At 39.3% G+C, this 10,183-nt stretch overlaps 1 long non-coding RNA gene and 1 pseudogene across 1 annotated transcript; both read right to left on the reverse strand.

Annotated features, from left to right (window-relative positions):
• Positions 1 to 661: 661 nt before the first annotated feature.
• On the reverse strand, positions 662 to 3,659 carry LOC148190104 (uncharacterized; annotated as a pseudogene).
• Positions 3,660 to 6,097: 2,438 nt separating this feature from the next.
• LOC148190105 (uncharacterized) lies at positions 6,098 to 8,338 on the reverse strand. Its single transcript, XR_015775263.1, has 3 exons — positions 7,745 to 8,338; positions 7,200 to 7,374; positions 6,098 to 6,809 (listed from the first exon to the last, which is right to left on the reverse strand). It is a non-coding gene; the product is annotated as an uncharacterized LOC148190105 (long non-coding RNA).
• Between the last annotated feature and the right edge of the window lie 1,845 nt (positions 8,339 to 10,183).

Genomic DNA, 10,183 nt, shown 5'->3' on the forward strand with positions numbered 1-10,183 from the left:
TTACTTTTTTTTATCTGATATCCTGATATTTACTTTTTGGTTATTTATTTAATTTATTTTCTATTCATTTCAAATTATTTATTTATGTGAATGGCCATAGATGTAAAATAACTTGAAGATACTGTTCTGAAAGGCCATACCTTTACACTGAGCACAAGTTCCCAATGCTTTTATACAAACATTTAAACATTTGCAGTGATTTACACATAACCATACAAATCTGTTTTTATATAATGTATGTGTGGATGTATATATGTTGACAGTTCATGATATGCAAACGGGGTATGTTTACATTTTCAGATGTTGTTGGCCAGTCTTTACAAGTTGCCCATGGATACAGATGTGTGTTTATTCAAAGTGGTTTGGAGAAAAAGAATAAAATCTGAATAAAAAACATTGAAATATTCTACATTTGTGTGAAGAAGTTTATTTGAGTATTCTGAACTTAAATAAAATATTAGTTTAATGAGCTTTGTAAAACTATCTTTTTGGTTATTAACCAGTATATTTTTTGAGTTTAAAGATGTTGATCAATTAAGTACTATGTCATAATAACAAGTAATTACAAAGAAATTAAAACATATATACAAATTAAAACAAATGTTTTAAGTAACAGGACACTCACAATTTTTTTTAAATAACAAGTACTATTTGAGTGTAAATGATGTAAAATATGTAAGTACACCAAACTTAAATATTCTAACTTACTTACTCAAAAACTTTGAGGTAATCGGTTTCCACAAAAGTTTTGAGTATTCTGAACTTATTCGGGTTTACAGTAGGGAGGAAGAAGGAAAGGAAATGATGATGGGAAGAAGGGAGAAAGGGGAAAGAAGGATGGAGGAAGGGAGGAACAAAGAAAGGAAAGGAGGGATGGAAAGACAGAAGGAAGGGAGGAAAGAAGGACCATTCAAAACAGGACAACAGGCACATCTTAAATCAATGTAACAACAAACATGCTGTCAACATACAGGTAACGTCTACATTGTAAGCAGGTCATTTTTCAAATGTTTAAATATTTGTATAAAAGCATTGGGAACTTGAGCTCAGTGTGAAGGTATGGCCTTTCAAAACATCTTCACATTATTTTACTTTATCTATGGCCATTAAGGAAATAAATAATTTGAAATGAATAAAAAATAAATTAAATAGCCAAAAAGTAAATCTAAGAATAAAGTCAAGTCATTGCACATGAATAAAAAAATAAATCAAACCAAAAAGGAAATTTATAGATTTAAAATCTATGCCTTTTGAAAAGAAAGGCCAACAAAAACACCGTTTCTCCAGGTAAATGAATTAAACACACCCTTTTGGTGATTTGTTTTTCTCCTGCACTCACCGTGGTGCATTTTTGGAATTTAGTGTATATCTGCATAAGTAGAAAAAACAACCTGTTGAATAACCCTCTTGTTGTCCTCCTGGGTCAAGGAAGGAAGAACAGATTGGGAACAGATTGGATCATGGCAGGAAGAAGAATGTAGGGAAAGAAGGAAGGTAAGAAGTGAAAAGGATGGTGGGAAGAAGGAAGGGAGAAAGGAAGGAAAGAAGGATGGGCAAAGTGAACAGATTGGGTCTAGGGAGGAAGAAGGAAAAAAGACTTAGGGAAAGAAGGGAGGGAGGAAATAAGAAAGAAAGAAAGAAAGAAAGAAAGAAAACAGATTGGGTCTAGGAAGGAAGAAGGAAAGGAAATGATGTTAGAAGAGGGGAGAAAGGAGGGAAAGAAGGAAGGGAGGAACAAAGAAAGGAAATGAGGGATGGAGAGACAGAAGGAAGGGAGGAAAGAAGGACCATTTGAAACAGATTGGGTCAGTTTGACCCAGGAGGACAACAGGCACATCTTAAATAAATCTAACAAAAAAATGCTACATCATACAAATAACGTCTACTTTGTAAGCAGGTCATTTTTCAAAGAGAGCAGAGCAGGTTTCAGGGGTGCACCATCATCCAACCCCATTATAACCTTTTGTATGAAGGTGAAGGTGGCATGTAGCTTCTTTGGGTAGTCCAAATGCAGAACATACACCAGGCCAAACAGTAACACATATGCATCGGCAAACGTGGCAATGTCCCTGATGATGAATTCATCTTCCACCACAACGGCTGTGGATACGGGACTGAAGTGAACAGGAGATGCACTTCTTTCTCTGATCATCGTGACAATGCCAATGGGTGTGTCCCCGGTGTCTGGCTCCTCTGATTCCTCAGTCTGGAAAATGCAAAAGTACACTGGTAACTATTTCTGAATACTTATACAGCTGCCCATTCAAAAATTAAGTATACAACTAAGTATTACACAATAACAACAAAGATAAGTTACCCCCTCAATTAAGGTTAAGTGGCTCAACTAGAAAATTTCCTCTCAGAAATTTAGAGAAATCCCTTGGACCTCTGCTGGGGGTGCCATCTTAACCTGTGAGTGAGTGAGTGAGTGAGTGAGTGAGTGACTGTCTGAGAAGAAAGAGAGCAGTGAGTACGTGATGGTGAGAAAAATAAGCCCTACTTACAATACCAAGGCACTTCAAAATAGCTCCAATGGTAAAAGGTGATTAGTGATGAGATCTTTTATACAAATATATTAACACTTACGTTCCAAGTCTTGAAAAACTGTGTGTCCTCTTCCCGCAGGTATACTGAGAGAGCACGAAGGGCCACAGTGCGTTTCATGTTGATATCGTGCACATCCTGGGTGGATAAACAAAGACACGTGAAAAAAAAACAGGGGCCCTTTGCTGCCGACATACAGTATGACTCAGTGTACTAAATATGTACATGTTACAGGATAACTAATTGATTTAAAGTTAAAAGTGAAGGACTGCCCCTTGTATAGTAGTAGTATATAGTAATGATGGTGGTAGTAGATGCTTACAATCCTGGGAGCCAGCTGTTCCATGTGGATAAAATTTAGACAAAGTCCATTTTAGCTTTTTTTCAACTCACCTCAGTTTCATAATACTGTAGGATGTCTCGCAGTGCTCCTGCCACCCTGCCAGTTTGAGCTGCCTTCTATCTGTAAAGTTCGATGAGCTGTGGAATGTGCCGATCTAGTTCAGAATAAAACTGGTTGCGTAAATTTACATTGGTGATCCTGTGGAACTCAGCACAGACCTACACAATAACATGGACACACAAAGTATGTGAAAGACAGTAAAATACCAAAGGGAAACACATCATAATCACATTTGATGGGTGCACTATATTTTTAAAATGAATAGCCAGTACAATAAAGATAGTTGAAGATGAACAGAAAACACTTTGAGTCTGTGTATTATTGTTTTTGTTATTATTATTTTTACCTGTGATTGGACCTGAAGGGCAGGCCATCTCTCCAGAAAGTCCTTCACCAATGGGTCTCCCTGAACAATTTCCTGACGACGAAGTGCAAATGTTGTCTGCATGAGTTTCTCTATTGATTGTAGGTTTCTGTCGGCTCTATCAACTTCAGCTTTCATCTCTATTCTCATTTCCTCCAAACTGTCCTCGTTTTGTCCTCTTGGGAAGTTTGGTAGAAAGCTTACTTCAGCCCTTCTGGCTTTTTTAATGTTCGAGTGGGGATGTGCTTTCTCAGGATTATTCCTGCTTCTTTTCCCTGTATTTACGGACACCTCCTTGCATCCAGATCTTGCCAGCCTAGTACGATAATTTCCCATTTTAAATTTCAGGCTAATTTTCCATCCGTACCACCCGCTCGCACTCCCCGGCTCTTTCAGACATGGGTGAGCATTAATCAGGGCTTCATCTGCCATGCCTACATCCCTGTCGCTTGGGTACAGTTTAAAAGAGTACATTAAGGAGGCCATGTTCTCTAGAATGTTGTGTTTTTGTGCTCTGCTTAATTTTAGATTCTTTCAAGAGAGAGAACAGTTATCAAATTTTGTAGGGAATGAAACAACAAAACTTAGTGTAAAATATCATCTTTACACATTAATTTACACAATCAAAAACTTAGAATGAAAGAATTTAGACATTTACTTTCATCTTGAAATAAACTCACTGTTCAGCTGCTGTGTAGTTATTTTGAGCACAAGGCATGAATTACTTTCTGTTCAGCTGTATGAAGCGCTTGGGTGTCAACAGAAGTTGTCCTTCAACATGGTACGCAGAGAGCGGTAAGCTGTCATTAAGCTCTAATATGTTGTTGACTGTTAAATTTCCAGGGTAAAATTTGTACGATCTCAAGTATTCAATGTAACATGACTTGTGTTCCCTGCATAGAAACATTACATGACTGTTAACAAGTAGGATCTGCTCAATCCTGCTAAACTGAGGCAGTCCTCCCTCTTGTCCCACAGATACAAACCTCCCAACATCATACATGGTGCCATCCAAAGTGATGTTTGACGTGCTGTATATGACACTGCTGTCTGTTTTTTGTCTAATGTACTGTTGAGCAACATCTGGAAGGGCTGAGACCAAGACTGAAGAGACATTTGATGCCTGCTGGTGTGGTTTAAAGAATGAGGGTGCACTGAGGTAGTATGCTACCATGTGCTGATGCCGTGTTGCTAGGGTTTTCAACACATTCTTAAAGTTTTGTGTATCGTGTATTTCACGCTTGAAAAACCTATGCTTTCCTTCGAATCTCATTGTCCACAAATGGACAAGGAGTCCAAAACAACATATGAGATCCGGGAAATGCTCTATATAGTGATGCTTAGGAAGCAGTCACAGGGAAAACCTCCTGAAGCATTTGTCTGTGATCCTGAATCTTGGTCTTCAAATACTCAATAGATTCATCATCAAATGTTGGGGACAGGACTAGTTCGACAATATCTTTTAAATCCATCAATATAGTCCAAGCTCCATCTCCATCAGGAACTGTATGGCCTATCATCAATGGCAGTAGTCGCAACAATGTGCTGTTTTCATGACCATTACCACCGATTGACCGCTTTCTGGCAAAGGCCTTTGAAATTGGCCGTGGTCTGTCAACTTTATCTGAGTTTTCGTATTGAAATGACAAGATTTTTCTGTTTAGTCCCTCAAGAGTAAAGTATTTAAGCCTTATCATCTCCTGAATGCAGATGGCCAACTCTACTGGCACAATGCCCTCAAAAAGGTCATGTAAAATATCAGGTGGAAAGTCAGTGGTTGTGTGAAAATGCTGTAAACTCTCATTCAAGACACAATCCCCTTTGACACCAACTGCACTTTGACTCTCATCCCCTTGCATAACAGCCAGCACATTATGGTCATGACTGGCTTTGGTCCTCAGACAAAATTCTGTCTCCAACTTCATGAGACTGAATCTGGTCTCATGTGGCATTGCAAAAACGGCAAATGTGTCCTGCACGGAAGGATTGCGTGAAGCCTGCTAATGCGTGTGCTGCCAGGTTGTCAGACACAACACAAAGAACAGTACCTTGAGCTGACTGGCCAAGAGACTCGATGAATACACCGTCTTGTTCAAGAGTGCAAAGGTCTTGTAACAAAGGACGGAGAACTGTTTTGTATCCATACTTCTGGACATCAGGGACCTTACAAATTGCTGCTAGCTGAATAACATGCAGCGCTGATCTGTATTTAAGTGGTAGATCTGCAAGCACCCAGTAAACTGAGCACAGTTTGTGTATTTTTCTTGAAGTGCCTAAAGGATTGGCAATTTCAATATCATCAATGTACAATAAAATTGGCAGTGAGAGTTCTAAGGAAGACAACAAATTATTCTTTTGAAAATATAAACCATCTTGGTGGCTCATGTAATGGCCTTTTTGTGACACCTTTGTTTCCTTTATTCTTTCCAGGATGTCTGTGTGTTTAAACATTTCCTGGATCACCTGGAGAATAGGGACTTAGGCTACTCTGCATCCAGGCTCCAACTCATACTGCACTGGCTTCACAACAGGGAAATTTTTTTCAACAAATGTTTTTCTTCGTTTTTTGGTTGACATCTCCTCCCCTTTAGTTGTGGCACTGACAAAAATATTTGTCTTCATAACCTCATTTACTAAATCATTCAGGGTAGCTTCAGTAATAGAGATATCATGCCTCTGTAGTGTCTCCTTTACAGTATCCCTGTTGAGAGGCTGAGACAAGGAAAATATCTGACTGAGATGATCAACTATTTCCTGAGTTGCCATGTCAGAAATGTGGAGAACAGTTTGCATCTTGAGGAATAATGAGGAGAGATTATGGCGCAATTGGCCTCTCAACTGACTGGAGTCACATACACTGTCATCCTCAGGATTATCAAATGAGTCTGCATTTTGGGATAGGGAATTATCTTCATAATCAAGGTCAGCAGCATTTACAGTAGCATTTTCTGTTGAAACTATCTCATCACTAAAGTCTGAACTATTTGCATGTATCCTACTTTTGTGTGTATTAAAAGAAGAATACACATTAGTGCTGTAGTTACAGTTTTTAAATGGGCATGTGATCGTCTCACGTTTTTATAAATGGCCCCTTAAATGAGTGAACAATGTTTCTTGTGAGAATGGCTGTTTCAAGTCACACACAGAACAGGTAAAAGCTGCCGTTTCTGCTTGTGCCATGTCACTTGCACTGGGTCTACACACATCTCTGTGAAACCGTGACAGATGAATTTTCAAGGCATTAAAGGACAGAAATGTACAAATACAAGAGTCATGGAGACATGGTAGAGGGCTAACTCTAGAATAATGGCTGTGTTTCAAGCGATAGTGCCGGAATAACTGTGCCCGGGTGTCTGCAGACACAATACACAATTTGCACTTCCACTCCATTACTCAAACAAAAGTCGTCTTCAGTGTCTTTCAAGATCAATGTTTACCATTGAGGTTCTGTGCCATTAACTGCTCTCAGTGCTCTTCACTGGTCTCAGGTGTTTGATCCTGTGGGATGACATAAAAAAATAGTACTCTGAAACCACTCAAACAATGCAGTCCAAATTTCTAATTAGAATATTTTAGCTAGAAATAAATAAAGTAATTTATACATTTTAAAACACAGATTGTGAACCCTTTTGTTAAATGCTGTGGACTAAGCTATTTATTAAGCTATTATTTTTCTGACAAAAAAGACTAAACAACTGTACAATGTAGCCTATAGTTAATCTAATCTCTTAACAACTAAGGATGGCATAGTTATTTCTTTTATCCCTTTAAACATAGAAAACAGCATTATCGGGCTCACCAAAAAATACAATTAAAAGCAAAGACAATTATCAGCAACATTAAATTCAATGGATACATCTTTACATTAAAAATAAACATAAACAATACCTTGTTTGCCAAGGATGCCTTGTGCTGGGTACCAACTTCAGCCGGCATGGGACAGACTTCAGCCGACAGGGACAGATTTCAGCCGACAGGACAGACCAGCCGACAGGGACAGACTTCAGCCGACAGGGACAGATTTCAGCTGACAGGACAGACTTGCGGACAGGGACAGACCAGCCTACAGGAAAAGACAATTAATTAGTCACCAGTTAGTTCTCTCTCTCTCAACCACAGCTACTGGCACGCGAGAAACACAGAACAGGAAACCTGCTTTATTTTCAAAATAAAGTACATATTTTGACTATCTAATAAAAGGGATGGGAAGCTCCCTGGTAGAGATAGGAGATAATAACTAGGCCATAATAACTTACACTTTTAAAGCTGGTTTGTGATTATAACATGAATATGTATCAATTCTGGTTGAAATCTGCATTATCTGACTCACCAAAAAATACAGTTAAAAGCAAAAACAATTATCATCAACATTCCTGCCCAAACATTAAATTTAATGGATACATCTTTACATTAAAAATGAACATAAACAATACCTTGTTTGCTAAGAATGCCTTGTGCTGGGTACCAACTTCAGCTGACAGGGACAGGACAGGGACAGATTTCAGCCAACAAGGACAGACTTGCGGACAGGGACAGACCAGCCTACAGGGAAAGACAATTAATTAGTATGTCTGCTTTCTTGAAGTAAACTCCTTCGGTTCACCTGACGTTATCTGAAAAAAAAAGTGTTTTGTGGGATGTAAATAGTCTGAACAGCTTAACATTCGTCCGCTCCAATTATACAGAAATGAGAATCCCCCCCTCCCCAAACAAATGTTAACTTTACCAGCAGAAGTACATTTATAAAGAACAATACCGTAGACTGAAAATATGTATTGTCATTATGATTATTGCACTCAGTTCACGCAACACGTCCTCACCAAAGACCGGTAATGTAATGTTAACTGTGACCGCGTGTTACGCTGAATTTGTAAACAAGTGCAAAAACTGTTCACACTGAGCAGCACCGGACTTGTCTGTATCATGCCTTTGCCACGTTACTACTACTACCGTTAGTACTAACACCGGACTCGTCTGTATCCACCCCAGCCCCACCCCCCACACAAACAAACACACACACACCGTCTTCTTACTTCGAGTGGGAGGCGGCTTTACCGGGTCATACCGGCTTATTTTCAGTAGAAACACATTTATAAAGAATAAAAATAGCGTCGACTGAAAATATTTATCATCATTATTGCACTCAGTTCACAACACGTCCTCGCCAAAGACCGTAACTGTGACCGCGTTACGCTGAATGTGTAAAATAAAGCGCAGACAAACAAAAAAAACTATTTCATTGTGGCATTTATACAATTAAACAACATGCAAGTCATTTTGGAAGACTTTCTTAACTTCAGCAGTCGATACACTCCCCTCGCTTCACGACCGCCATGTTGGTTTGATTTTGCCTCGTTCGGTCCTGCCAACGTAATGACGCACTGACGTCATTACGTTGCACGCCTCCGTGCATTCAAAGATTTTGAGTAAGATCGTGATGATCACTCAGACAATTTAAGTAGCACGAAATTATAACTGCATTCCTCGTTCGGAACACTTAGTAACTTAAAGTTGGGTTGACTTGATAGCGGATTTTGATTGTTGTTTCACAATACTTTTGAGTTAGTAGTAGTGTTCGGGTTTACAGTGCATATGTGTGTGCCTGATTATGTTTAGTATGCACACAGGTGTCTCCTCCTGCATCAATGGACGACCTGAATACAATATATTTATTAATTAAGGGCTAATTTCCCTCTCCATTGATTCCTGATCCCATGTAGCTCCGCTCTTCTCCTCAGAGGATCAATGAGAGCGCAGACAAACCCCAAAGTACACGCTGCTTCCTCAGGGGAGAGAGAGATTGCCCCGGGGGTTTGCTGTAGGTGGGTTCAAAAGCTAAAAACACACTCCCAGTCAGTATTGACTTTGACTTTTCTTTACAGCGGTCTACAATGTTTATGGCATATAACTGAAATGTGCGTTGTCCTTCTCGTAAAATATACCAGCAATAAAAACAAGCATAAATATCTGGGTTTTGTGTCTTTATCCATTCACTGTGATGGCTTATTTAGGCTTCCAGTCATCAAGTAGGAGCTTAAGTCAAATCATTGCTCTACATTAACATTGAATTGTGTGAAGATGCCTCCTTGTCATTGACATCTGCTAGCAAACAAGACAAAAATATACCTAAAAGCTGCTTTTTGATGAGATGCACCACCACCAATAGAGTAGAGGTTTTTACAAACTGCTGAACCGAAAAACTGACCCTTTAACATGTAAGGCATTAGCGAGGAGATATGAAAATAACTGAAGGATCTTAACCCTCACCCCTAATTTCCAGCTGATCCGTGTGTGGTCTGGCTCTGACCTGTCATGGCAGATGGAGCAAAAAGATTACATTCTAGTCTGTGTGTTAATTTCCACCGACTCCACTGCGTTGCGGATCGACTCCGTCTCAACTCCAGCAGTCCAGAGGCTTGCGGATCAGATACGGAAGGCTCTTATTTTTGCTGGACGCCGAAGCAGTCCGTATAAATTCAGCCGAATTCAACACAGGCAGACAGTAAGTCAGACAGCGACACAACATTAAAACATTCAGTAACTTTTCAGAATGAAACACTGATCGTATTTCACTTAACTACATCAACAAAATGTCAAAATGAGCAAATCCAGGCCTGTATTATGGTTGTTTTTTTATTATTATACCGAGCTGGTAGGTTATAGTTATAACACAAATATATTTATTAAGAGTTTATCAATTTATAGGAGAAAAGGAGAAAAGGCACAAAGTGATGGGGTAGTCGGCCAGTGTTGAAATCCACCCACTCTACCACTTTTTGTTCCATACCCCCACCCCACCCCACCCCCACCTTCTTCACACAGCAACAATGGTCCTTTACCATGTTTCGCTTCATCCTTGACCACAGTTGAGG

The sequence above is a fragment of the Plectropomus leopardus genome, chromosome 2 (genome assembly GCF_026936395.1).
Source record: "Plectropomus leopardus strain MGB_pleo_1.0 chromosome 2, ASM2693639v1, whole genome shotgun sequence".
NCBI lineage: Eukaryota > Metazoa > Chordata > Actinopteri > Perciformes > Serranidae > Plectropomus > Plectropomus leopardus.